We start from the raw sequence: 27,337 nt of genomic DNA, 5'->3' as shown, positions 1-27,337 counted from the left end.
CATCGGCGGCGGATTGTGCGCCTGCGCGTCGTGCGCTCTAGGGTTGCAGCCGCCGTGGAGACCTCACCCTGATTTCTCAGAAACTCTCTGGAGAGAAGGCAACGTGAATAAAACATCTAATCTGCACATTGCTTGCCTGCACCGGAACAAGAGCTACAGGATACATTCCACGCCAGGTTCACGCGATTTCTGTCTGATTTACTCACAATCCCAAAGCACAGGGAGAACCAGAAAATCCTGCAAGTTTGGTTCCCAACCCCTGAAGGACAGTCAATATCAAAATTGAGTCACAACAAACTTTTGGTTTCCCAGTGCTGTCATAAAACTTATGTTTACACTATATTGTAGGCTATTAAGTGGGCAATAGCATTATGCCTCAGAACAATATAGATATCTTAAATACAAACACCTCTTTGCTGAAAGAAAAAAGATGCTAACCATTATCTGAGCCTTCACTGAGTCCATTATTTTTGCTGCTGAGGGTGTGAACACTGCAAGAGATATGAAAACGTGACACACAGACATGAAGTGAGCAAACGATGTTGGAAACATGGAGCCGAAAGACTTGCTGGAAGCAAGGTTGACTAACAAACTTTCAATTTGGTAAAGAAAAAGAACAAAGAAAAGAAAAGCAGTACCTGTGAAATACAGTAACATAACATGCAACAGAGTGAAGTGTGCCTGTAACTGTTAAGGGCAGTTTCCCATCCCAGGCTTTGTCTTTAAACTATGCGGCCCACCATGTGAGAACCTGGTCCCTGGTCACGATTGCCACAGCCTCATCCAGCCCGCCATGCACACAACTTATAATTACTTCCCACTTAAGGACTTCTATTTTCCCAAGGCCCACCACTCCCTTGCATCAGGGAATTCACATTTGACTGCTGTCATGTCACCATTTCCTTTACATGACAGCTGCTTCTCGCCTCTGTAATTTTATGGTCAGTGGCCAAATCTTTTTCTCAGCTCTCCAAGTACTAGCATGGAGCCTACTATGAGCAGAGGCTCAGTTCATGTTCAGGGAATAAATAAGCCTGTGAGCATGAGGTTGAAATTATTAGAATTTAATTCTACATTTTGAATTAACCAAGTATATACTGTTGTTTATAATTTTGTAAAACACAGAGTACAAGGCATGAGGAATCCAAATACCATCTTACTTTTCCTATGTTTCTTGATCCCACATATTTTACTGCTTAACTTTTTAATATTTTCAAGGAAATAACATATTGCAATTCCATTTTGTCTTGAACTGGCTTACTAAATAAGATGGAAGCTTCCCCATTTGCTTTACACAACAGAAAAACTCTTATCCTTAAGACCAATAAAAGTGTGACTGATGTCATTCATACACTTAGATTATAAGCTAGGTAAGCTTTCATTTAGGAGCAGCATTAGAAAAGTAGAGAACTTAAAAACACAAGTTTCTTTCTAAATTCCCCATACAGAACAGGAACACCAAGGTATTTTACACTATGAATCCTCGGTGACGTCCAGTCCTATACTACTTGGAACACTGACTACTCTCTTGAGCCACAAAGTGCAGAATTTGCCTCAGCTTCACTAGGTGTGGAAGGAACTGCTGGGGGAACACTGGGACATCCGCTAGCTTGGGCCCTCTCTTCCTCATCTTTCAAAGCCTCTTCATACCCAAAGTGGAAGGCACTGGGATCCAAATGGTTAATCCTGGCCAGGAACTCCAGGACTCTCATCTTGCTTGCTTCAGCGTGTGCTCTCAGACCCCACAGGAGCTCATAGCATGCTGGATCACTGCCGGGCACTTGCCGATATTCCAAATACTTCAGCTGCACCAAATCTTGGGTGATGAGCTTCTTGGGCTCCCCAAATAAGAAATGCCTCTTCCCAGCATAGATATTCATCTTACCCAGGAAATCCAAGATGTCTTCCTCTGGGGCACAGTTGCCCTTCATGAAGATCACACCGAGGAGATTCATCAGGAGACCGGTCTTGGAAAAACCCCTGCCACGGTGCACGATCCCATTGCGGGCGAGATTCATCTTGCTGACAAGGACATAAGAATGCTTGGCAGTGTTGTCTTCACGTCAATACCAAATACCACCTCCATCCTGTCAGAAGCACTTTTGAGGATTCTGAGGAATCAATTTTGGTACTTTTTATCGATGATTTTCAGCATATTTGCTTTCTTAATGGGCTTTTTCATCTTACACATGCGTAACAGGAACTGCACCAACAGACTTGTCTGCCTGGTTAGTGAGTGTTTTCCAGACCGCACATTGGAGAGAGGGGGTTGAGAGGAATTTTGCTTTTTCCCAATTTTCCCAAGGGTTCTTTTGGATGATCTTGTGGGAGAAACACCTGCAGGCACAGTGGTGGTGGCCATGGCCCCCTGAGGACTCTTGAGATGGTTACAAGACCTAGCACTGGACTTTCCCTTAGCATCAACCCCAGGACCAGGACTGGAGGAAGATGAGAGTGCTTCCATCGTGGTGGCAGTGACCTGAGTGCCCCTCAGATCCTGGGTGCCATGCTGAGCCTGGTGGCGTTTCTCACAGGTGTGGAACTTAGCCTTCTTACCCTGAGGCATGGTGACTGTGGTCAGGACAACAGGCAGGAGTGCAGGTAGAACAGCACGTGATCTGGGCAGAGAGGAGAGAGAATGAGTGGGTGTGAGTGCCCACAGCAGGGAGGCACCACTCGGTCTTTAAGAAGGCCCACTCTGCAGGTTTCCATGTGGGCACTGCTCTACAAACCCAGAGGACTCCTGATCTGATCACCCTGTCCTCTTGAGAACTCTGTCAAAATAATTGAGACTCAGGCTGCAGCCTGCCAGCCCTGCCACCTGCTTCCTGGGGCTGAGGAGCAGTGGGCCAGTCCTTGAGGATAACCCCCTCCATTCTGGAGGGTGGGGGTCCTCTCAGTTCAAATTCAGGATAATCTATCAACTTTTGGCAGGTGCAGGGCCCCCTCCTCTGTGCGGCTCTAAGCTTATACCCCAGAGGCTGGTCCTCATCTTCCTGTGATACCTGAAGAAGTGAAGAGGTACCTCAGCCCAGTGTCCCTGGCAGGGGGCACCCACAGCAGTCAGCTCTAGGGAACTCTGTCCTGGGCTCACTGGGGTTTTCCGTCCCCTTTCAGGGTCTTTCCTTGGCTCTAGGTAGAGCCTGGGACACCGGTGTCTGCTACCCTGGTGTACCTCCTCTCAGACAAAGGCTCTCACCAATCCCATACCATCAGAAAGAAAGGAGAGTTCACATACACCTGACTTCCATGCCTGGGCTTGTCAGTGCTGTGTGGTGGGTGGGGGTGGGGGATGGTGCTCTGTATTGTTTTCCCTGTTCTAGGGTGAGAGTGATCAACGTTGTTTTTTCAGGGTCCTCATGCTGACTCCTCTGAAGCCCTGGGCCTCCTCCCTTGGCAGAATTGAGGCCATTCACATATTCCAACATCCTCACATCTCTGAACTCTCCAGACAAAAGTGAGAAGACTCACTCAGCTTCACAGATACGCTAGGTTTCCACTTGGAAAAGAGCCAAAATTTATGACAACTTAAGTTTAGAGTTGGTGTTCACCTTAGACCTCGTTCCAGTCTGGGTAGAACTCAGGACTCCTCCCACCAATAACCTGGGTAATTCAGCCTCAGAGCAAAGTCCTGAATTCCCCGAGTTCCTGGAGGGGCAAAGTCAGGATAAGACATACATGACGACCCTTCACTGGAGCCCCCTAGATACGTAGGCGCTCTGCTTTGTGGAACCACCCCTAAACGGGAAGGCCCCCCAATCAGTACTTAGGGTTCTCAATTCACTGCAATTAGGACAGAGGTATCCTCCATCTGCAAGCAGGGGCTATGCCTGACCAAAGCCCTCCCATCCCTGAGACTTCCCCAGGCAGAACTCAGTTTGATGGCTCTGCCGGAGCTTCCCAGGGCTCACAGCAGCAGTGAAACTTAGTGCAGCCCTCTTGCTTATGGGCTGAGTGGCCCCTGCCTCAGTCGCAACTCAGTTTTCACGACTCTGGACCAGTGCTGGGAATCCACCTTCTGCCAGCCAGAGGCCTGATTGCTGGATAGAAGTCCTTACTTCCAGGAAACTGTAAAACGGAAGTCAGGATGACTCATTTCTGGCCATGATGCACAGGGTGTCAGATAGCTCGGGGACGCGGGGGCACAGGGAGGATGGGGGCACGCAGGGGGTGGGGTTGGGGAAATCCATGGGAGGGTGTCCTATGGTCCTCATTCGGAGTCTCCATCTTCATGTCTATTAGAGTCTGACACTCGTCCCTTACCTGAACTCTGTCCACAAGCCTCCAAACAGAGCTTCACCTCCTAGAGTTCAGCAGAGGAGAAGTCAGGGAATTGAGCGCATGGGTGCTGCTTTGTGTCACCATCTTTATTGCCAGTGCTGAGTTAGCACTCGGACCTCTCCCCATGGCTGGAGTTGGGGCCTAGGTTTCTATTATAGAATCAAGTAATCTCTTTGATCTTACACAATCTCTTAGATCAAGATTTACTGATAATTCAGCCTAACAGTGTTGTAGGAACCATCCCCTGCTGTCACAGAGGTGAGACTTGGTGGATTTCGCTTTGTTACAGGAGGAGCAACGGTCCCATGAGTCCACATTCAGGTCCTCACCTTGCCTTCAGATCAGTCCTGGGAATCCACTCTCGTTTAAACGAACACCCTGAACAACAATCAGAGCTCATTGCCACCAGCACGAAAGTTGGGGGGAGCCAATTCTGGCAATGGCTACCCTGTGTGGGATCTCTGAGGGATGATGGCAGGGGTGGGGCTTTGTGGGGACTCCATTGTTCAGTGTTCAGCGGTCCCTGGGTCATCCCCTAGGGATGACCTGTACCGTCTGTCAGAGCCTGAGTCCCCTTACTCTATGGACTTAAGTCCTCCTGCCCCCAAACAAAGCCTTAGCCTCCCAATATCCCTAGTGGGGAGTCAGGACATGTCTCTGAGCATCTCTCCTTGACAGTGGCAGTGCCACTCTGTGAGCCTTCCTCCTTGGTGGGAGAGACCCTCTCATTAGCACCGATGGGCCTCACCTTCACTGTGGTGATGGCGAAGATGCCCTCCTCTGCAGAACTGAGGTTTGATCCTGAGAGGAAAAAGCCCTCCCCTCACTGAGACCAGACAGAAATGAAGAGGCTTCTCATCCTTATAACTCTGCCTGGAGCCTCTGGGGTTAGGAATAGGGGCAGGGGTGTGTAAAGCCTCCTCATTTGTGGGTCTAGTGGTACTTCTTTCTTCACTCAGGGACCTCACCATGGTCCTGGCCAGTCCTGGGACCTGACCCTCCAACCTGAGATTCTCCCTCTACTGAACTGAGGCCATTCTTCTTCGACTGAGACTTTGACCTCATAGAGAACTCTAAGACTTGTAATAGGGAATTACAAGTATCCTGTCTGCGTGTTCTAGGTTTGAGAACAAGTTTGGGCAGGTCTCTGAATGACCTATATTTTAGGGTGGTTGTCCCTCCAGTCCTCACTCATGTGGGCCCTCATTTTGTCTATCTCTTGGAATAATAGGTTCCTGGGGAACACCACATCCCTGCAAAATCTTGAGCAGTGTCCCTAAAGCAAACCTTACAGTTTCATGTTCCAGACTTCATGTGAGATGGGGAAAATGTCACAGAAGGCAGGGGGCAGGATGGGGTACGCTCCCAGAGAAAAATGTTGATCTCTCTGTTTCTGGAGGGGGCGGGATTTAGGATGGGGGGACACATGTACACCTGTGGCTGATTCATGTCAATGTATGGCAAAACCCACAATATTGTAAAGTAATTAATCTCCAATTAATTTAATTTAAAAGAAAAAAAAACTTAGCCAGAGTCAGTCTCTTATGTGAATTGTTTTAATTGATTTATAGGCATACCTTTAAAAAATTGTACTTCACTTAACCATGCTTCACATTTAGTGTTTCATTACAAACTGAAAGTTTACAGTAACTGTGCATTGAACATAACTATGGCATCATTTCCCCAAAACCGTGTGTTCACTTGGGGTCCCTGGGCCACATTTTGTAAATTTGTGAAATATTTTAAACTCTTCGCATATTTTATTCCTTATGGTGCTCTGATCAGGTCTCTGTTACTATTGTAGCTGTATTCTAATTTTAAATTAAGCTATGTACATTTTTTAGACATTTTCTAGTAAGTGTACAATAGGATTAACAACTTTTATAAGCACTGGGAATCCCCCAAATTCCTATGATTTACTTTATGGCAATATTCACTTTATTTCAGTGATCTAGAACCCAACCCACCATATCTGAGATATGTGCACATTTCTAAAGGAAAGGAGCAGTCCAATATGGTTTTCTGCTCTTTTGATTGAAGTTCTCTGAAACTGCATAGAGAGACGATCTTATTGTCACTATCATCTATTTCTCCTCCTTATTGCTGTCATTTCCTGAGGTAGCCTTCAAGGCTTTGTGCCTGATGAAGTGTATTGGAATATATCCAGAGTCCTTACTTTTATCCCAAGATACTTTCGAGTGTTAAGGAACACAAGTTCTGCTTTAGGCCAAGAGGAGTATAACAGCGTCAGATCTAGAGGAATTCAGAGAGGAATCTAATTCCAGGCCTATCAGTCACTAGTGTTCCCCAGCAAGGGCTCACTGCCTGATGCACCTAAAAGCCAATATTATGGAATGGGCTTTTGAGAAAAAAACTTTATTTCAAGGTGGAGTGGCAAGAAGACATGAGGCGGGGCTCTCAAATCTGTCTCCTCAACCCAGAAACTGGGGTAAAATGAAAGGGTTTAGGGGAACTATAAACTTGGAAACTATTTGGCTAGTCTTGAATTAGTTCATGTAAGCTATTCATGTTGCTAGAAGCCAGATTTTCCGTATTGAAGGACTTCATACAGTTCTCCCCTGGCAACATTCCTACTCTGAGAGTTCCAGAGACTGAACCCTCTTGGTTCTGCAGTCATCCTGGAAACATAGGCTCCTTTTTGCACATGCACAGTGCTGCCTCTAAAAATAACTCAAGGTTTGATTAATCAACAACATGTTTTAAGAAGGCAAAACCACTTTAAACTGCTCAGTGTTTTGTTTCAATCCCCCCATTTCTCTTTGTACATTCTTCAAGCTTGTGGGAAATCATCCTCAATTTGGTTAATGGTTCTTAAATTGTATAAAAAATGATAATCCCAGGTCCAAGATTTTTGTACCAACAGGACTGGAGTGTTATATAAGCATTGACAAGGTTGGATTAATTGGTATTTAAGAAAGGTGATTATCACATGTCTCTTTATAGGCTATTGCTTTGTTTTTTTTTTTTTTTTGGGGGGGGGGGCTATTGCTTTAAATTTGGAGTTTTGGTGCCTGGATGGAATTTATTACTGTTAGGTCAGCTGTCTTGGCTCTTCCTTGCCACTCATCAGTCCTAACTGAGCTCTGCAGTTGACTGACTGATTTCTTCCACTCTAGTGCTCAAAATAGTTTACATCTTGACCAGCAGAGAGCCTGGACCAACTGTCTTTAACCAATGCTTGCTGCCTCTTGCCAGCCTTCATGGATTGCAGCCAACATCAACCAGCACTCTTATTAGGAAATTGAGGTCTCTGGATGACACAGAAATGTCGGCTTCCCCTGGAAAACCCTTGTATTCATGGGAGCTGTAGGAAAGCCATCAGGACTTATCTATCTTGGCTCAGAGCACTTTGTTACTTTAAGAAGAAAAAGGGGCAAACTAGAGGCATCTCTCCTTAATTTAGGACCCAATTCCATCTCCTAGTTTGGTTTCTGGGAAGAGTTGGCTGTATGAATTCCCTGGAAAGCCACTGAGAAAAATGGACAGTCTCAAGGTGACCAATTTGGATTTGAGGGTTCACTTAAAGAACCCTGAAAAGTTTTCCTTTAGAGGTGGCTGTCATACCATAGCTTGAGAGTCACACGTGCTACCCAACTTCTAAGGAATTTGTCCGGTTCCATGACTGGAGCCCATCTGGTCACAGGCTCCTAATATTTCCACCCCGCCATGTGCTGAGGACAAGCTTGTCTACTAAAGACAGGCCCATGGAATTTCAGGCTCTGTCTCACTCTCCACCTTGAAAATCTTACCTAGTGAGGAGGAGGGTAAAAGAGTTATTGCATCACATTGAAGAAAGTGAAAGAGGAAGCTGTCTTAGACTCAGGCAGAGCTGACTTTCAGAGGGCAACTCAGGAGAACACATGTTAAAACACTGATTTCTGCACTTCCTTTCTGAGCATGCTGAGGTTTAATCTTTCTGGTAGATGACCAAATCATTTTACCCCTCCAGCAGAGACTACAGACATGCGAGTCTAGATGTCTGGGCAATTTCCAGGGGGAATACATTCACCGCAAGTCCTCTATGTAGCCCATGGCCTTTAGCACCACAACCAATGGCTATTTCTCCTGGTAACATTTGATTTTTAACATCACACACACACACACACACACACACACAAGCAATTCAATTCTAACTCCCTGCTATTCTGGCTGATACAAAAGAGGACTAGACTTTTTAGTGAGGAAACACCAGAATGTGTCCAATTGTATAAAATTCCTCTAACATGGGCTCATGGTATGTTCTTCTGCGGGGGGAGAATTTTCCTGCATTACACTCCCTCATTTTACCTTTATGCTCACACCACAAGGTAATCAGGGCTGGTTTCTTTAAGAATACACTTGTGTGAAATTCAAAGGATCATAGGAGACTACTACAAACAACTATATGCAAATAAAATGGACAATCTGGAGGAAATGGACAGATTCTTAGAGGTACAACCTTCCAAGATTGAACAAGGAAGAAACAGAGAATGTGAAGAGACCAATGACAAGTACTGTAAAACAGTGATTTAAAATTTTCCAATAAAAAGCCCAGGGCCAGACGGTTTCACAGGTGAATCTATCAAACAGTTAGAGAAGAGTTAATGCCTGTCCATCTCAAACTCTTCCAAAAAATTGCAGAGGAAGGAACACTCCAAAGGTCATTCTGTGAGGCCACCATCACCCTGATAGCAGAACCAGGCAGGGAAACACACACACAAAGAAAATGACAGGCCAATATCACTGAAGAACATAAATTCAAAAATATTGAATAAAATACTAGCAAACCAAAAAAGAAAGTCTCTTCAATAAGTGGCGCTCTGAAAACTGGACAGCTGCATGGAAAAGAATAAAATTAGAATAATCTCTAACACCATACACAAAAATAAACTCAAAATGGATCAAAGATCAAAGTAAGGTCAGACACTATAAAACTCTCAGAGAAGAACCTAGGCAGAACACTCTTTGACAAGTTACAGAAGTACTTTTTAAAAATTATTTTTATTGAAGGATAAATTCTTTACAGAATTTTGTTGTTTTCTGTCAAACATCAACATGAATCAGCCATAGGTATACATATATCCCCTTCCTTTTGAACCTCCCTCCTATCTCATTCCCCATTCCACCCCTCTAGGTTGATACAGAGCCCCTGTTGAGTTTCCTGAGCCATGCAGCAAATTCTCATTGGCTGTCTATTTTGCATATGGTAATATAAATTTCCATGTTGCACTTTCCATACATCTCACCCTCCCCTCCCATCTACCCATGTCCATAAGTCTATTCTCTATGTCTGTTTCTCCATTGCTGCCCTGTAAATAAATTCTTCCATGCCATTTTTCTAGATTCCATATATGTGCATTAGAATATGATATTTATCTTTCTCTTTCTGACTCACTTCATTCTGTATAATAGGTTCTAGGTTCATCCACCTCATCAGAACTGACTCAAATGTGTTCCTTTTTATGGCTGAGTAATATTCCATCGTGTATATGTACCACTACTTTTCTTATCCATTCATCTGTTGATGGACATCTAGGTTGCTTCCATGTTCTAGCTATTGTAAATAGTGCTGCAATGAACAATGGGATACATGTGTCTTTTTCAATTTTGGTTTCCTCAGGGTATATGCCAAGGAGTGGGATTTCTGGGTCATATGGTGGTTTTATTCCTAGTTTTTCAAGGAATCTTCATATCATCTTCCATAGTGGCTGTATCAATTTACATTCCCACCAACAGTGCAGGAACATTCCCTTTTCTCCACACCCTCTCCAGCATTTATTGTTTGTAGACTTTGATGATGGCCATTCTGACTGGTGTGAGAAGATATCTAATTGTGGGTTTGATTTGCATTTCTCTAATAATGAGCGATGTTTAGCATCTTTTCATGTGTTTGTTAGCCATCTGTATGTCTCTGGAGAAATGTCTGTTTAGCTCTATTTGCCACTTTTTGATTGGGTTGCTTGTTTTCCTGGCATTGAGTTGTATGACCTGCTTGTTCAGTTCAGTTCAGTTCAGTCACTCAGTTGTATCTGACTCTTTGCAACCCATGGACTGCAGCACGCCAGGCCCCCCTATTCATCACCAACTCCTGGAGCTTACTCAAACTCATGTCCATTGAGTCGGTGACGCCACCCAGCCATCTCATTGTCTGTCGTCCCCTTATCTTCCTGCCCTCAAGCTTTCCCAGCATCAGGGTCTTTTCAAGTGAGTCAGCTCTTTGCATCAGGGGGCCAGAGTATTGGAGTTTCAGCTTCAGCATCAGTCCTTCCAATGAATATTCAGGACTAATTTCCTTGACGATAGGCTGGTTGGATCTCCTTGCAGTCCAAGGGACTCTCAAGAGTCTTCTCCAACACCACAGTTCAAAAGCATCCATTTTTCATCACGCAGCTTTCTTTATAGTTCAACTCTCACATCCATACATCACTACTGGAAAAACCATAGCTTTGACTAGATGGACCTTTGTTGACAAAGTAATGTCTCTGCTTTTTAATATGCTGTCTAGGTTGGTCATAACTTTTCTTCCAAGGAGCAAGCATCTTTTAATTTCGTGGCTGAAGTCACCATCCTCAGTGATTTTGGAGCCCCCCCAAAATAAAGTCTGTGACTGTTTCCCCATCGAGCTGCCATAAAGTGATGGGACCAGATGCCATGATCTTAGTTTTCTGAATGTTGAGTTTTAAGCCAACTTTTTCACTCTCCTCTTTCACTTTCATCAAGGGGCTCTTTACTTCTTCTTCACTTTCTATCATAAGGGTGGTGTCAACTACATATGAGATTATTGATATTACTCTCAGCAATCTTGATTCCAGCTTGTGCTTCATCTAGCCCAGCATTTCTCACAAGGTACTCTGCATATAAATTAAATAAGCAGGGTGACAATATACAGCCTTGACATACTCCTTTCCCTATTTGGAGCTGCTTGTATATTTTGGAAATTAATCCTTTGTCAGTTGTTACATTTGCTGTTATTTTCTCCTTTTCTGAAGGTTGTCTTTTCACCTTGCTTATAGTTTCCTTTGTTGTGCAAAAGCTTTTAACTTTAATCAGGTCCCATTTATTTACTTTGTTTTTATTTCCATTACTCTAGGAGGTGGGTCATAGAGGATCTTGCTTTGATTTATGTCTTTGAGTGTTCTGCCTATGTTTTCCTCTAAGAGTTTTATAGTTTCTGGTCTGACATTTAGGTCTTTAATCCATTTTGAGTTTATCTTTGTGTATGGTGTTAGGAAGTGTTCTAATTTCATTCTTTTATACATAGCTGTCCAGTTTTCCCAGCACCATTTATTGAAGAGACTCTCTTTGCTCCATTGTATATTCTTGCCTTCTTTGTCAACAATAAGGTACCCATAGGTGCATGGGTTTATTTCTGGGCTTTCTATTTTGTTCCATTGGTGTATATTTGTGTTTTTTTTTTTTTTTTGCCAGTACCATACTGTTTTGATGATTGTAGCTTTGTAGTATAATTTGAAGTCAGGAAGGTTGATTCCTCCAGCTCCATTCTTCATTCTCAAGACTGCTTTGGCTAGTCAGGGTCTTTTGTGTTTCCATATGAATTGTGAAATATTTTGTTCTAGTTCTGTGAAAAATGCCATTGGCGAATTGATTGGGATCACATTGAATCTGTAGATTGCATTTGGTAGTATAGTCATTTTCATAATATTGATTCTTCCTACCCAGGAACATGGAATATCTCTCCATCTGTTTATGTCATCTTTGATTTCTTTCATCAGTCTCTTATAATTTTCTGCATACAGTTCTTTTGTCTCATTAGGTAAGTTTATTCCTAGATACTTAACTTTTTTTGTTGCAGTGGTGAATGGGATTGATTACTTCATTTCTCTCTCTGACTTTTCATTGCTAGTATATAGAAATGAAAGTGATTTCTGTGAATTGATTTTGTATCCTGAAACTTTGCTAAATTCACTGATTAGTACTAGTAATTTTCTGATACTATCTTTAGGTTTTTCTACATACAGTATCATGTCATCTGCAAACAGTGAGAGCTTTACTTCTTAGTTTCTGATCTGGATTCCTTTTATTTCTTTTTCTTCTTTGATTGCTGCAGCTAGGACTTCCAGAACTAAGTTGAATAACAGTGGTGAAAATAGACACCCTTGTCTTGTTCCTGATCTTACGGGGAATGCTTTTAGTTTTTTACCATTGAGAATAATGTTTACTGTAGGCTTATCATATATGGCCTTTACTATGTTGAGGTAGGTTCCTTCTATACCCATTTTTTGAAGAGTTTTAATTATAAATGGGTGCTGAATTTTGTCAGAGGCTTTGTCTGCATCTATTGAGATTATCATATGGTTTTTATCTTTCAATTTGTTAATATGGTGTGTCACATTGATTGATTTGCGTATATTGAAGAATCCTTGCATTCCTGGAATAAACCCAACTTGATCATGCTGTATGAGTTTTTTGATGTGTTGCTGAATCCTGTTTGCTAAAATTTTGTTCTGGATTTTTGGATCTATGTTCATCAGTGATATTGGCCTGCAGTTTTCTTTTTTGGTGTTGTCTATGTCTGGTTTTGGTATCAGGGTGATGGTGGCCTAGTAGAATGAGTTTGGAAGCGTTCCTCCCTCTGCAAGTTTTTGAAAGAGTTTTGGAAGGATAGGCTCTTCCCTAAATGTTTGATAGAATTCTCCTGTGAATCCATCTGCTCCTGGGCTTTTGTTTTTTGGGAGATTTTTGATCACAGCTTCAATGTCACTGCTTGTAATTGTAACCCAATTACAAGCAGTGTAATTGTAAATTACATAAATTCTATTTCTTCCTGGTTCAGCCTTGGAATATTGAACTTACCTAAGAATCTGTCCATTTCTTCCAGGTTATTCATTTTATTGCCATATGCTGCTACTGCTGCTGCTAAGTCACTTCAGTCGTGTCCGGCTCTGTGCCACCCCATAGATGGAAGCCCACCAGGCTCCCCTGTCCCTGGGATTCTCCAGGCAAGAATACTGGAGTGGGTTGCCATTTCCTTCTCCAATGCATGAAAGTGAAAAGTGAAAGGGAAGTTCCTCAGTCATGTCTGACTCTTAGCGACCCCATGGACTACAGCCTACCAGGCTCCTCCATCCATGGGATTTTCCAGGCAAGAGTACTGGAGTGGGATGCCATTGCCTTCTCCGTTATTGCCATATAGTTGTTCATAATAGTCTCTTATAATCCTTTGCATTTCTGCATTGTCTGTTGTAACATCGCCTTTTTCATGACTAATTTTGTTGATTTGGTTCTTCTCTCTCTTGTTCTTCATGAGTCTGGCTAAAGGTTTGTCAATTTTGTTTATATTCTCAAATAATCAGCTTTTAGTTTTACTAATCTTTACTATTGTTTCTTTCTTTTTATTTCTGCTTTATCTTTATGATTTCTTTCCTTCTACTAATTTTGGGGGGGTTTTGTTCTTCTTTTTCCAGTTGTTTTAGGTGTAAAGTTTGGTTGTCTATTTGATGTTTTTCTTGTTTCTCGATGTAGGATTGTATTGCTATAAACTTCCCTCGTAGAACTGCTTTTGCTGCATCCCATAGGTTTTGAGTTGTCGTGTTTTCATTGTCATTTGTTTCTTGAAATTTTTTGATTTCTCTTTTGCTTTCTTCAGTAACCTGTTGGATATTTAGAAACGTGTTGTTTAATCTCCATGTGTTTGTGTTTCTTACAGTTTTTTTCTTGTAATTGATATCAAGTCTCACAGCACTGTGGTCAAAGAAGATGCCTGATATGATTTCAGTTTTCTTAAATTTACTGAGGTTTGATTTGTGACCCATGATGTGGGCTATCCTGGAGAATGTTCCATGTGCACTTGAGAAGAAGGTGTATTCTTCTGCATTTGGATGGAATGTCCTGACAATGTCAAAGAGATCCATCTCATTGAATTTATCATTTAAGACTTGTGCTTCCTTATTAATTTTCTGTTGATAATCTGTCCATTGGTGTGAGTGGGGTGTTAAAGTCTCCTACTATTATTGTGTTACTGTCAATTTCTCCTTTTATGTCTGTTAGTGTTTGTCTTATGTATTGTGGTGCTCCTATGTTGGGTGCAGAGATATTTACAATTGTTATGTCTTCCTCTTGGATTGATCCCTTGATCATTATGTAGTGTCCTTTCTTATCTCTTGTAATCTTTATTTTAAGGTCTATTTTGTCTGATATGAGGATTGCTACTCCAGCTTTCTTTTGCTTCCAGTTGGCATGGAATATACTTTTCCATTTTCTCACTTTCAGTCTATATGTGTCTTTAGGTCTGAAGTGGGTTTCTTGTAGACAGCATATATATGGGTCTTGTTTTTGTATCCATTCAGCCAGTCTGTGTCTTTTGGTTGGAGCCTTTAATCCATTTATATTTAAAGTAATTATTGATATATATGCTCCTATTGCCATTTTCTTAATTGGGTGTGATTTTGTAGATCTTTTTCTTCTGCTGTATTTCTTGACTATATAAGTCCTTTTAACATTTGATGTAAATCTGGTTTGGTGGTACTGAATTCTCTTAACTTTTGCTTGTCTGAAAAGCTTTTTATTACTCCATCAATTTTGAATGAGATCCTTGCCAGGTACAGTAATATTGGTTGTAGATCTTTCCTTTCAGTACTTTAAATATATCTTGCCATTCCCTTCTGGCCTGCAGAGTTTCTCCTGAAAGATTAGCTGTTAAGAAAATGAGGTTTCCCTTGTATGTTACTTGTTGCTTCTCCTTTGGTGCTTTTAATATTCTTTGTGTTTAGTCTTTATTAGTTTGATTAGTATGTGTCTTGTCATGTTTCTCCTTGAGTTTATCCTGTATGGGACTCTCTGTGCCTCTTGGACTTCATTGACTATTTCCTTTTCCATGCTGGGGAAATTTTCAAATATAATCTCTTGAAAAATCTTCTCATACTCTTTCTTTCTCTCTTCTTCTTCTGACACCCCTATAATTGGTGTGTTTGATATTGTCCCAGAGGTCTCTGAGACTATCCTCAGTTCCTTTCATTCTTTTACTTTATTCTGCTCTTCAGAAGTTATTTCCACCATTTTGTCTTCCAGCTCACTGATTCGTTCTTCTGCTTCAGATATTCTGCTCTTGTTTCCTTCTAGATTATCTTTTACTTAGTAATTGTGCTGTTTGTCTCTGTATTTTTTTTCTTTAATTCTTCTAGGTCTTTGTTAATTGACGGTTGCATTTTCTGCGTTTTGTTTTCAAGGTTTTTGATCATCTGTACTCTCATTATTCTGAATTCTTTTTCAGGTAGTTTGACTATTTCCTCTTCATTTATTTGGACTTCTGAGTTTCTAGTTTGTTCCTTCATTTGTGTAGTATTTATCTGCCTTTTTTTTTTTTAACTTATTGTGTTTGAGGTCTCCTTTTCCCAGGCTTCTAAGGTTGAATTCTTTCTTCCTTTTGGTTTCTGCCCTCCCTCCTAAGGTTGGTCCAGTGGTTTGTGTAATCTTTATTTAGGGTGAGATTTTGTTTTTTGTTTGTTTGTTAGTTTTTCCTCTGATGGGCAAGGCTGAGTGAGGTTGTTAATCCTGTCTGCTGATGATTGGGTTTGTATTTGTTTTGTTTGTTCTTTAGATGAGGCATCCTGCTCAGGGTGCTACTGGTGGTTGGGTGATGCTGGGTCTTCATGAGTTTTTCTTTGTCTGAGTTCTCAGTATTTGATACTCCCTAGGGTTAGTTCTCTGGTAGTCTAGGGTCTTGGAGTCAGTGTTCCCACTCCAAAGGCTCAGGGCTTGATCTATGGTCAGGAACGAAGATTCCACAAGTGGTTTGTTATAGCATTTAGTGAGATTAAAACAAATAACCCCAAAACAAGAAACCAAAGATGAACCCCAGACAAATGGTTGTTAGAAAATCAGGAAAAGAATAATTAAAATAATGGAATATACATATATACACCCATGAGCAAAGTCAAAACATTCCAACAAAAATAAAGTAGAATGTATTTGATCTGGTGAACATAGGAAATCAAAAATTATATTTACCAGTTAATAACAGAAGTAACTAAAGCACAAAGTGGAAAACAAAACTAAAGCAAGGTGCCAAGTGGGGAATAAAGTTCTGAAAACAAAACTAACAAATATTTTGAGAGGAAAGAAAGAAAAGAAAGAAAGAATAGATATGCAAAGTTAAACAGAGGAGGAAGAAGAAGGTTTATATAAAAATTAACTGCAAGGGGAAAATCACAGTAGGAAAAGCAAACAATGGAATAAATGTAGAAAAATATAATAGGTTTTTAAAAATTAAAAGTATAAAAAAAGAGAAAAGAAAAAAATGGAAGAAGAAAGAAAAAAGGAAAAAAAGGGAAAACTCCACAGAACTACAAAAGCCCAATGTAGATGCAGAGGTTTATAACAATAAAAAGTTTGACTGAATATCCATAAATACATATATACCCATAAGCAAAATCAAAACAGTCTAATGAAAATAAAGTACAGTAGATTGACCTGGAAAACAAAGGAAACCAAAAATATGTCTAGCAGAACAAAACTAACTAAAGCACAACTGGAAAACAAAACTAAAGCAAAGTGCCAACTGGGGAATTAAAGCAATGAAAATAAAATTAACATACATTGAAAAGAAAAGAAAGAAAGAAAGAATAGATATGCAAAGTTAAATAGAGGTACATAAAGAAGATTTATATACATTAAAGATTAACTGCAAGGGGGAAAGAACAGTAGGAAAACAAAGAAATAAATTTAGAAAAAATAATAATAGGTTTAAAAAAGTAAAAATTAAAATTAAAAAAAGAGAAAAGAAAAAAAAATAAGGAAAACTCCCTATAACCGCAAAAGCCCAATGTAGAGGCAGGGGTTTATAACAACAATAAAAAATGTGACTGTGAAAAGTGAAAAAAAAAAAGCTCAAAGCCTTAATTAGATTTCATTGTGCCACTAAAATCGACAATTACAACGGTTGGGGGGGGGCGGGGGAGGAAAAAGAAGAAAAAAATCCAAAAGAATCTACAGAGTAAGTCAAAAAATAAGAATAATGAATGTTTTCTTGAGTCACTGCTGTCAGAGTCCTTTCCCTCGCTGGGAGCCACAGTCCACCTCACCTCCCTAGGATGCCCTCCAACACTGTGCTGGTCTCTGGACCTGCTGTGGGGGCAGCTCAGATTCTAATCTGGTCCTACTACTCTGTATTTTTGCCTCCAATGTCCACAGCTACCAGAACTAGTGCATTTTCTTTTGTGGGAGCTTTCAATGACCTACTATATATTTCATAGACAGAGTCTGCCTAGTTGATTGTATGGATTTCATCTGCAGCTTGTACAGCTGGTGGGAGGGTTTTGGGTCTTCTTCCTTAGTCACACTGCCCCCGGGTTACAATTGTGGTTTTATTTCCACCTCTGCATGCGAGTCATCCACTGGGGTTTACTCCTTAGGCTGCCCTACAGGACTTGGGTTTGCCCCTGCGAAGGCCAGGTGTGGAGGTGGTACAGCTGCTTGGGTCGCAGGGGTTCTGGCAGCACCAGGTACTCAGGGGAGTTGGTGGCTAGGGCAGCAGGAAATATAGTGCTCTAGAGGGGTATGGCAACCAGTATTGGCCAATACACTCCAGTGTCCTTGCCTGGAGAGCCCCCTCCCTGACAGAGAAGCCTGGCACGCCACAGTCTACAGGGTTGCAAAGAGTCTGACACTACTGAAGCCATCCTGCACGCAGACGCAAGATTTTTTTGGCCTGTGGCAGCTCTGCCCCAGTGACAGTTGAGCGTGAAGGTGGTGCAGCTGCTTGGCTTGCAGGGACCCTGGCGGTGCCAAATGTGCTGGGACACGGACTGCCTCTGCTGCAGCAAATATGGCCCTATCAGTCTTTTTTCGAGTCTCTTGTAGCTGGCTATCAGAAGGCCTCTTTGGCCAGTCTTTCTCCATAGCTCCGCCCGTTCAGGCACTTAACAGGGTGCCACTGCCTGGGGTCCTTCTCTGTTGTTCAGGGCATCAGTCACTTCAAGGAGCACCCTGGGTGGGGTCCTATTCTGTAGTTCAGAGCATCAAGTGTTTTATGTGCCAGCCTCTCTACTGTTCAGGTGCCAATGCCGGCATGTGAGGGGAGAGAGGCTATGGTGATGGGTCCACCTCCTACACATGACTCAGCAGTATCGCCTTGCTTCCATGGCTACCTGGCTTACCTCCACAGGCATTTCCCACCACAGTTTCCTCCCTCACATCCCCTTGATCCATCTCCCTATGGTCAACAGCAGCCCTCGCCCTGAGATTGCTCCACAATCCCTAAGCTCCCAGCTGCTGCACCTTCCAGGGGATCTATGACCCTGTCCGGGGTATATATGGCTGCTACAAGGACTGTCTGATTCTCATTCATTTAGGCTGCCACAGATCAGCTGTTTCACTCTCAGCCTTAAATGTTTCTCCTCTGACTCAGACAATTGTCCTGACTTGGGTATCAGACCCCTGCTTCAGTTCCCCTACCCACCAAAAGGAGGTCCTGTCCTACTAACACTCCTGTTTTTCCTTCTAGTTCCTTTGTCCTACCAAGTTTTGCATGGGTCTATATATTCTTTTCCACTGGTCAGGTACTCCTACCTGCTCTCAGCTGGTGTTCTGCATGCATTTCTGTGTCTGAAGGTGTATTCCTGATGTATCTGTGGAGAGAGATATACTCCATGTCCACCTACTCCTCTGCCATCTTGTTCTCTCCAGCAGTAATTTTTTTTTTTTTTTTTTAGCAATATGGTTTCTGATTCACCTTCTAGAGTAATGAAAATAAAAACAAAAATAAACAGGTGACATCTAATTAAAGTTAAAAGCTTCCATAGAGCAAAAGAAACCATAAAGAAAAAGACAATTCACAGAATGAGAGGAAATATTTGCAAATAAAGCAAACAACAAGGGATTAATCTCCAAAATATATAAAAGGCTCATACACTCTACGTCAAATAAACAATCCAAACAAAAATTGGCAGAGGATATAAATAAAGACACCTTCAAAGAAGACATACTGATATCCAAAGAGCACATGAAAAGATCCTCAACATCACTAATTATCAGATAAATGCAAATCAAAACTGCAATGACGTATCACCTCACACCAGCCAGAATCGTCATCATCCCCAAATCTGCAAACAATGCATGATGGAGAGAGTGTGAAAAAAAGGGAACTCTCTTGCACTGTCGGTGGGAATGAAAATTGATACAGTCACTATGGAGAATATTATGGAAGCTTCTTGAAAAAACTAAAAATAGAGTTACCATATGATCCAGCAATTCCACTACTGGCACATATCCAGAGAAAACCATGATTCATAAATGTATATGCACTTCAATCTTCATTGCACCACTATTTATATTAGCCAAGGTATGGAAGTAACCCAAATGTCCATCAACAGAGGAAAGAATAAAGCAGATGTGGTACATATATAAAGTGAAATACTACTCACTCATAAAAACGAATTAAATAATGCCGTGTACAGCAACATGGCAGAGAAGGCAATGGCACCCCACTCCAGTACTCTTGCCTGGAAAATCCCATGGATGGAGGAGCCTGGTAGGCTGCAGTCCATGGGGTCTCGAAGAGTCAGACACGACTGAGCGACTTCACTTTGACTTCTCACTTTCCTGCATTGGAGAAAGAAATGACAACCTACTCCAGTGTTCTTGCCTGGAGAATCCCAGGAATGGGGGAACCTGGTGGGCTGCCGTCTATGGGGTCGCACAGAGTCAGACACGACTGAAGTGACTTAGCAGCAGCAGCAGCAACATGGATGGACCTAGGGAACGTCATACTAAGTAAAGTAAGAGAGAGAAAGACAAATATCATATGATATCACTTATGTGTAGAATCTAATTTTTTTAAAAATGACACAAATAAACTTATTTACAAAAGAGAAACAGACTTCTGGATATCGAAAACAAGCTTATGGTTACCACTGGAGAAATGTTGGGGGAGGGATACATTAGGAGCTTGAGATAAACATACACAACTGTCGTGTCTGACTCTTTTTGATTCCATGGACTGTAGTCCAACAGGATCTTCTGTCCATGAAATTTTCCAGGCCAGAATACTGGAGTGAGTTGCCATTTCCCGCTCTAGGGGATCTTCCCGACCCAGGGATTGAACCCACTTCTCTTGTGTCTCCACCATTGACAGTGGATTCTTTACCTCTGCACTACCTGGGAAGCCCACATACACAATTACTATGTATAACAGTGATAACCAAAAACAACCTACTGTATAGCACAGGGAACACTACTCAATATTCTGTAGTAACCTGAATCTAAAAATGAATGAATATATATGTATCTATAACTGAATCACTTTATTATACACCTGAAACTAATACAACATTGTAAATCAAGTATACTCCAATAAAATAAAACAGAAAAATAATATTACCATAATATCTAGCAATTCCCTTCCTGGGAATATATCCAGAGAAAATTATAATTTGAAAAAATGTATGAGCACCCCAATGTTCATTGCAGCATTATTTACAATATCCAAGACATGAAAGCAACCTAAATGTCCATCAACAGAGGAAGAGATAAATATGTGGTCCAGAAATACAAAGGAATATTACTTAGCCATAAAAAAGAATGAAAGAATGCCATTCCCAGCAACATGGATGGATCTAGGGATTGTCATACTAAGTGAAGTAAGTCAGACAAAGACAAATATATCCCTCATATGTGTAATCTAATTTTAAAAAGTGATAAAATGTACTTATTTACAAAACAGAAAGAGTTACAGATATTGAAAACAATCTTACAGTTACTAAAGGGGAAGTATAGTGAGGGAGGCATAAAACAGGAGCTTGGGATGAATTTACACACACCATTATGTATAAAATAGATAATCAATAAGGACCTCCTGCATAGCACAGGAAACTCTAATATTCTGTGACTACCTATATGAGAAAAGAAACTGAAAATTAATGAATGTATATATATGTATAACTGAATCACTTTGCTATACACCTGAAACTAACACAACATTGTAAAACAACTGTACTCCAGTAAATTTTCAAAAATAGACTATCTGGGCATGCATCTAACAAAAACCATAATTTGAATAGGAACAAGCACCCCCATATTCCTTGCAGCACTGTTTACAATAGACAAGACATGGAAACAACCTACAGGTCTATCAACAGATGAAAAAGATGTGATACATAAATACAATGGAAGAATACTCAGCCATAGAAAAGAATGAAAGAATGCCATTTTCAGCAACATGGATGGACCTAGAGATTGTCAGACTAAGTCAGACAAAGACAAATACTGTAGTATATTGCTCATAGGTACAATCGAATTTTTAAAAATGACACAAATGGACTTATTTACAAAACAGAAACAGACTCACACAGTTTGAAAACAGACTGATGGTTACCAAAGGAGAACTTTGTGCGGAGGGATACATTAGAAGCTTAAGATGAACATACACACATAACCAATATAGAAAATAGATAACTGAACAGGACCTCCTATACTCAATATTCTGTAATAGCCTATATGGGAAAAGAATCTGGGAAAGATTGAATATAAGTATAACTGAATCACTTTGCTATACACCTGAAACTAACAAAGGACTGTAAATCAACAATCTCCAATAATTTTTCTTTTTTTTGAAAGGAATATACATCTGTAACAATACCTCTGGGCAATCACCTAAGGCATGGGTGAAAAACTGTCACCTCCATAAAGCAAGGTTTCTAGTCCAAGAGCAAGGTGTTTTATCTCCTGATTCAGAGAACCCTCACTCATATAAGATTTCATAAAGTTTTGCCACAGTGATCCAATAGCCAACGCCTATTAGGCAATCCCAACACATATAACAGTCAGACATAGACAACATAGGCAAGCAAATCTAAAGGCCTGAGACCTTATCCCAATGTTCAGAACTCTAAACCAATTCTTGAGTACCTCAGCAGATTTAATCTTTTGCATTGTCCTCTTGGGGTGGGTCTCTAACCCACAGTTGTAGGCTTGGATTCTAACCATACAGAAGAAAATCCCCTAGGTGGGACTTTAACCCACAGTGTTGTTGTCGTTCCTCAGTTGGTCTCTCATGTCTGACTCTGTGCCACCCTATGGACTGCAGCATGCCAGGCTTCCCTGTCCTTCACTATCTTCTGGGATTTGCTCAAATTCATGTCCACTGAGTTGGTGATGCGATCCAACCATCTCATCCTGTCTAACCCACAGTCCTGATGAGATTATTAGACCACAGACACATTTTAACTACATTTAGCTACCGGGACATTATAATGAGTTTACTCACCCCAAAGATGTCTGCTCTAGGAGCTGTTTCTTTTCTTAAAAGTATCCCGAGGATCCCGGTGTGCCATGGTGAGAAAGCAGGAACCCGGAAGGTGACTCTCTAGACAAAACTCAATCGAGGTGGCCATTCAGGGTGGGTGCTAAGAACCCACACTCTGCCAGGGGCTACAGTGCCTCAGAAAGATGGTCACAAGTCCTAAATCTCAACTGGGCTGTTCTAACTCACTGAACATGGGTTCACTGACAGATGTGCACAGAAGCCAATACTTATGGCAAGAACTTTAGAGAAAAGAGCTTTACTGCAAGGCCAACTAATGAAGGAGGCAAGGTATCAAATCTCTCTTCAATCCAGGAGCCTGGGTGCAATCTAAGGGGTCAAGGGAATTTCTAACTTGGACGCTAATTGGCTAGTCTTCAATTAGTCCCTTTCAGCTACTCAGGTTACAGGAAGCCAGGTTTTCCTTATTGAAGGATTTCTCACTTTGTAAATGGCCCTCGGGGCAACAGTTCTCTTCTCTGAGTTATGCATACTGAAGAGCTTGGCTCTGTGGTCATCCTGAGGTCATGTGTTTCTTCTTGGACACATGCAGTTCCTTCTTTGTAAAATGACTCAAGGTGTGATTAATCAACAATCTATTTGAGGTCAAACCAGTTTAAGCTGGTCAATTTTTTCACATGCTGTTTCACTAGGCCCCTGAACTCCAGCACATGACCCAAACTCCAAGACAAAGAAAATCACAGTGAACTAAATGTTGCCTAGCAAGGACAATCATGTAACATTCACACCAGAGGATGTGACATAGAATGTGCTTGAGGTAGAATCTTTCCCAGTTGGAAACAACTCAGAGTTCTTAGAATTTTTGTCATTGACCAGGATCTTCCCTCCCAGATACCTGTTCATCTAAATAACGAGTATTTCCACATACTAAAGTACCAACAAGAAATTTAGAACTTGCCTAGAATTTGCCCAATTACACACAAGATAAAATAATCGACTAGGTCCTTAAGGAGAGGTCTCTGGCTCCCTCAACCCAGGGTAAAGGTCACTAGTCCAGGAGACTGTGGATTCTCTCAGGCCCTCCATCTAAGGATCTGGCTATGCTCACCACTCCCACTGTCTCTCTACCCACCAGGCAACCTCCCTTGAAATGACCTCTCGCTGAAGGTTCTGCATTTTCCTAAGGCTCCAAAGCGAGACAGTGTATTAAAAAATGAAGACATCCGTTTGCTGACAAAGGTCCCTGTAGTCAAAGCTATGGTTTTCCCAGTAGTCATGTATGGATGTGAGAGTTGGACCATAAAGAAGACTGAGTGCTGAAGAACTGATGTTTTCAAACTGTGGTCTTGGAGAAGACTCTTGAGAATCTCTTGGACAGCAAGGAGATCAAGCCAGTCCATTCTAAAGGAAATCAACCCTGAATATTTATTGGAAGGACTGATGCTGAATCTGACTCCAATACTCCGGCCACTTGATGTGAAGAGCGGACTCATTGGAAAAGACCCTGATGCTAGGTATGAAAGATTGAGGGCAGGAGGAGAAGGGGGCAGCAGAGGGCGAGATGGTTGGATGGCATCACTGACTCAATGGACATGAGTTTGAGAAAACTCTTGGAGACAGTGAAGGGCAGGGAAGCCTTGTGAGCTGCAGTCCATGGGGTCACAAAGAATCAGACACAACTGAGTGACTGAGGATGCACACACACACACAACACTCCATGATATGTATATATCATATATCTATCCATTGATACATCAACGGACACTTGGGCTGCTTCCCTGTATTGGTTAATGTGAATAATGCTGCAATGAATATGGGAACGAAAGTATCTCTTGGAGAGTCTAATTTTAATTCCTTTGGATTAAAACCCAGAAGTGGGCTTGCTGAATCATATGGTAATTCAATTTTTAATTTTTTGAGGAACCGCAATACTGTTTTCCACAATGGTTGCACACATTGACATTCTCACTAACATTATAAAAGAGTTCTCTAAAGGCTTGCACTTAATCATCTTCCTCTGTCCTGGAGAGGGAGCAAGACAATCAACTTTTCAAATGATTGTTGTGGTAAAACCACTTAACATCAGATCTACTCACTTAAATATCTCTTGTTTCCTCTCTTCAATGTCACATTTAGTTTGGCATTGTTATCATTATTGCTCTGGCTATGTATTACAATATAATAGTTGGACCTGAGAGTCCCTCTTAATGCTTCATACATTTCACAGTAATGAGAATAAAAAGGGAATTAAGAGCACAAGGTCAGAGGAGGCTTCCAGGAGTGAGAGGGTGAGCTTTAGACCAACTCAAATCAAGGGCCTATGGCCATCCCTGTCACTTAAACAGCCGTGGAAAAGTTTGTCACATCATTAAACTCTCTGAGAGCGCCTCGGGCTCTTTAACTGTGAAGGGAGTTTGACAAGCCCTGTCTGGAAGGACTGCTGGCATGTGGTGGTAACTGTAAACCATCTGCCACAGTGCCTGGCAGGCACCATACCCCATCCCTTCTCAGGACTGGTGGCTATACTTTGCAACGAAGATCTCACCTCCCTTAGGCCTGATATAGGGCTTCCCTGATGGCTCAGCAGGAAAGGATCTGCCTGTGATACAGGAGCTGCAGGAGACGCAGACTCGGTCTCTGGGTCAGGAAGATACCCTGGAGGAGGAAATGGCAACCCAGCCTCGAATTCTTCCTTGGAATATCCCATGGACAAAGGAGCCTGGCGGGGTACAGTCCATGGAGTCACAAAAGAGTCAGACATGACTTAGCAATTCAACAAGAAGAAGAAGGCCTGGTATAAAGAAGTGAGGGAGAGCCTTGCCTGACAGTCTTCTCCTGAGCTTTCTAGAACTGACATAAAAAGGGAGGGCATGGCTCTCCTTTGTTCTCTCTATTCAGGGGTGAGCAGACCCCTCAGTCTCCACTCGGGCTTCACAATCTGACTTCTGGTGGGGCCTGGGGAATCCCTTCCTTCTTGACCTGAGGCCTATCTCCTCATAGTAAGCCCGATACCTCCCTGTGAACCTGGAGGAGGAAATAAGAATGGCCTTATCTAGCCACCCCTACCCATAGTCTCACAAGAATGAAAGCTGTGGCAAGCTCCTTGGGAATGACAGACGGTTCCTCTCAGGGTTCCAAATCGGTGTCCCAAATTTGACTCTCAGCCAAGCCCAAGACTCCCCCTTCTGTTGACACCACCATCAGACCAAACCCTGACTTTCCTGCTACTCCTCGGTCAGAGCTGAAGGGCCCCTTGGCCTGGTAAATCTGCCTGAGGCCTTCTAGGCTGAGAGTAGGGAAAATTCTGTGTGGCCATCCTGGTATTTGTGTTCCCACGTTCTTTGCTGTCCTCACTGTCTTGGAAAGAACCTGGAAATATTCCCCAACTGGAAACATTCCCTGACTTGCCTTAAAGCTTCTCCACCCAGGCCAATAGTTCCCTGATCCCTGAGGAAGAAGAGGAGTTTGCCTCATAGGGCCACCACAGGCCATGGTCTTCTGAGGCTAACAGGAGTGGAAGGAATATGTTCTGCTCCCACTGTTTTGAGGCTAGTGGTCTTTTCAAGAATTCAGGGTCCTTACCTTGACTTCTGGCACAACATGGAAATCATTCTTCTGCTGAGTTTCGGCTGCTCCCTTTGATCAGGATGAGGTTCCTTACCTCCATGTGATCCTCTGGGAGGAAGTGAGTAGGACTCACCATGTCACCAGGCCTAAGTGGCACAGTCTCAGGCCTGACAACAGGGACAGTGCCCTCTGTAGCCCCCTTCTTTCTGGGAGGGATCCTTTGCTGTCGGTCAGTATCATCAGTTGACTCCTGTTAGGAACGGGGTACCCTTCCTCAGCTGATACAGCCTCCCTCCATTAGCCCAAAGACTTTAAGGCCCTGAAGCCATTCGCCTTCAGAAACTAAGGGATAAACCTAGTCTGAAAGCCCTGCCTGTTCCCTCCCAGGGCCCATTACATTTGCAGGACTTTCTAAGGATTTATCTGTAATGGGGTAGTTGGTTGCCACACTCTTCATACAGGACTGTACACACGTCGTGCCTGGGATTTCCACTCTCTGATGAAGAGCCAGCCTATAAACCAAGGTCATCTCCTTGAAACCCTCCAGGCAGAAGTCACGGGGCCCTTGAGCTGGCCAGCACTTCCCTATGCCTCCCAGGGCTAACTGGAGAGGAGGGACTAAGTGTAGCCCTGTCAGCTGTGGATTGAGGTGCTTCATGTCCACACTCTGGGTCCTCACTTTGACTCTGCACCCTTCCTGGGGCTCTATTCTCTGCAGATTCCCAATGTCCCCACCTCCCCAGGACCTGAGTTGAAAGTGTTAACCACAGCAGCCCAGATAGTTCTGGACTTCATGGGCTTGCTAATGAGGACGGGTCTTAACAGGATCCTTCTGTTCTGGATGGGTCTTTCCATCACCCTCATTCAGGATAATCACCATCATTTCTGCAAGATTGATTCTCTTTACCAACCTCAGAACTCTGCGCTGAGACCAAGTTTCTTAGGTCTCTGAGAAGCCTAAAGAATAAGTGAGGCTATGCTAAGGCTAATAGGCTAAGCCTGCTGCTGCTGCTAAGTTGCTTCAGTCGTGTCCGACTCTGTGCGACCCCATAGACGGGAGTCCATAAGGCTTCCCCGTCCCTAGGATTCTCCAGGCAAGAACACTGGAGTGGGTAAAGTAGTGTAGAGCAGGAGTCTATTGCCAGTTGTCATTTACCAGCCTTATGTATTTCAGCACAAGACCAAACTCTAACTCTATGAGCCTTGGGCTCTCCCCTGCGAACTAAGTTTGATAAGCCCTTTCTTGTCAGATTGGTGGAATATAAGTATTTA

General features: G+C 42.3%; 2 protein-coding genes and 1 pseudogene across 4 annotated transcripts in view; all 3 read right to left on the bottom strand.

Annotated features, from left to right (window-relative positions):
• LOC147340051 (melanoma-associated antigen B4-like) overlaps positions 1-22,637 on the bottom strand; it is a 49,690-nt gene extending 27,053 nt beyond the window's left edge. The window contains 1 exon segment of the mRNA XM_086388386.1: positions 22,502-22,637. The gene's annotated coding sequence lies outside the window, so the exon portion shown is untranslated.
• Positions 1-27,337, bottom strand: part of LOC147340049 (melanoma-associated antigen B1-like) — a 63,084-nt gene that overhangs the window by 12,171 nt on the left and 23,576 nt on the right. Inside the window, exon 1 of one of the 2 annotated variants that reach the window (XM_086388388.1) lies at positions 22,502-22,637. The exons of the other annotated variant lie outside the window; for it this stretch is intronic. The gene's annotated coding sequence lies outside the window, so the exon portion shown is untranslated. Of the gene's footprint in view, positions 1-22,501; positions 22,638-27,337 lie in introns of those variants that run through there. 2 annotated transcript variants of the gene reach the window in all.
• LOC147340050 (melanoma-associated antigen B3-like) lies at positions 1,046-22,639 on the bottom strand (annotated as a pseudogene). The gene is made up of 4 exons (XR_015159202.1): positions 22,502-22,639; positions 19,662-19,839; positions 18,808-18,973; positions 1,046-2,618 (listed from the first exon to the last, which is right to left on the bottom strand). The product of XR_015159202.1 is annotated as a melanoma-associated antigen B3-like (transcript).

Source organism: Bos grunniens, chromosome X, assembly GCF_055505025.1.
Source record: "Bos grunniens cultivar Pamir isolate PY7600 chromosome X, Bosgru_T2T1.0, whole genome shotgun sequence".
Classification (NCBI taxonomy): Eukaryota; Metazoa; Chordata; class Mammalia; order Artiodactyla; family Bovidae; genus Bos; species Bos grunniens.
The sequence above is the reverse complement of the archived record's forward strand: the minus strand, read 5'-3'. Positions and strand labels throughout refer to the sequence as shown.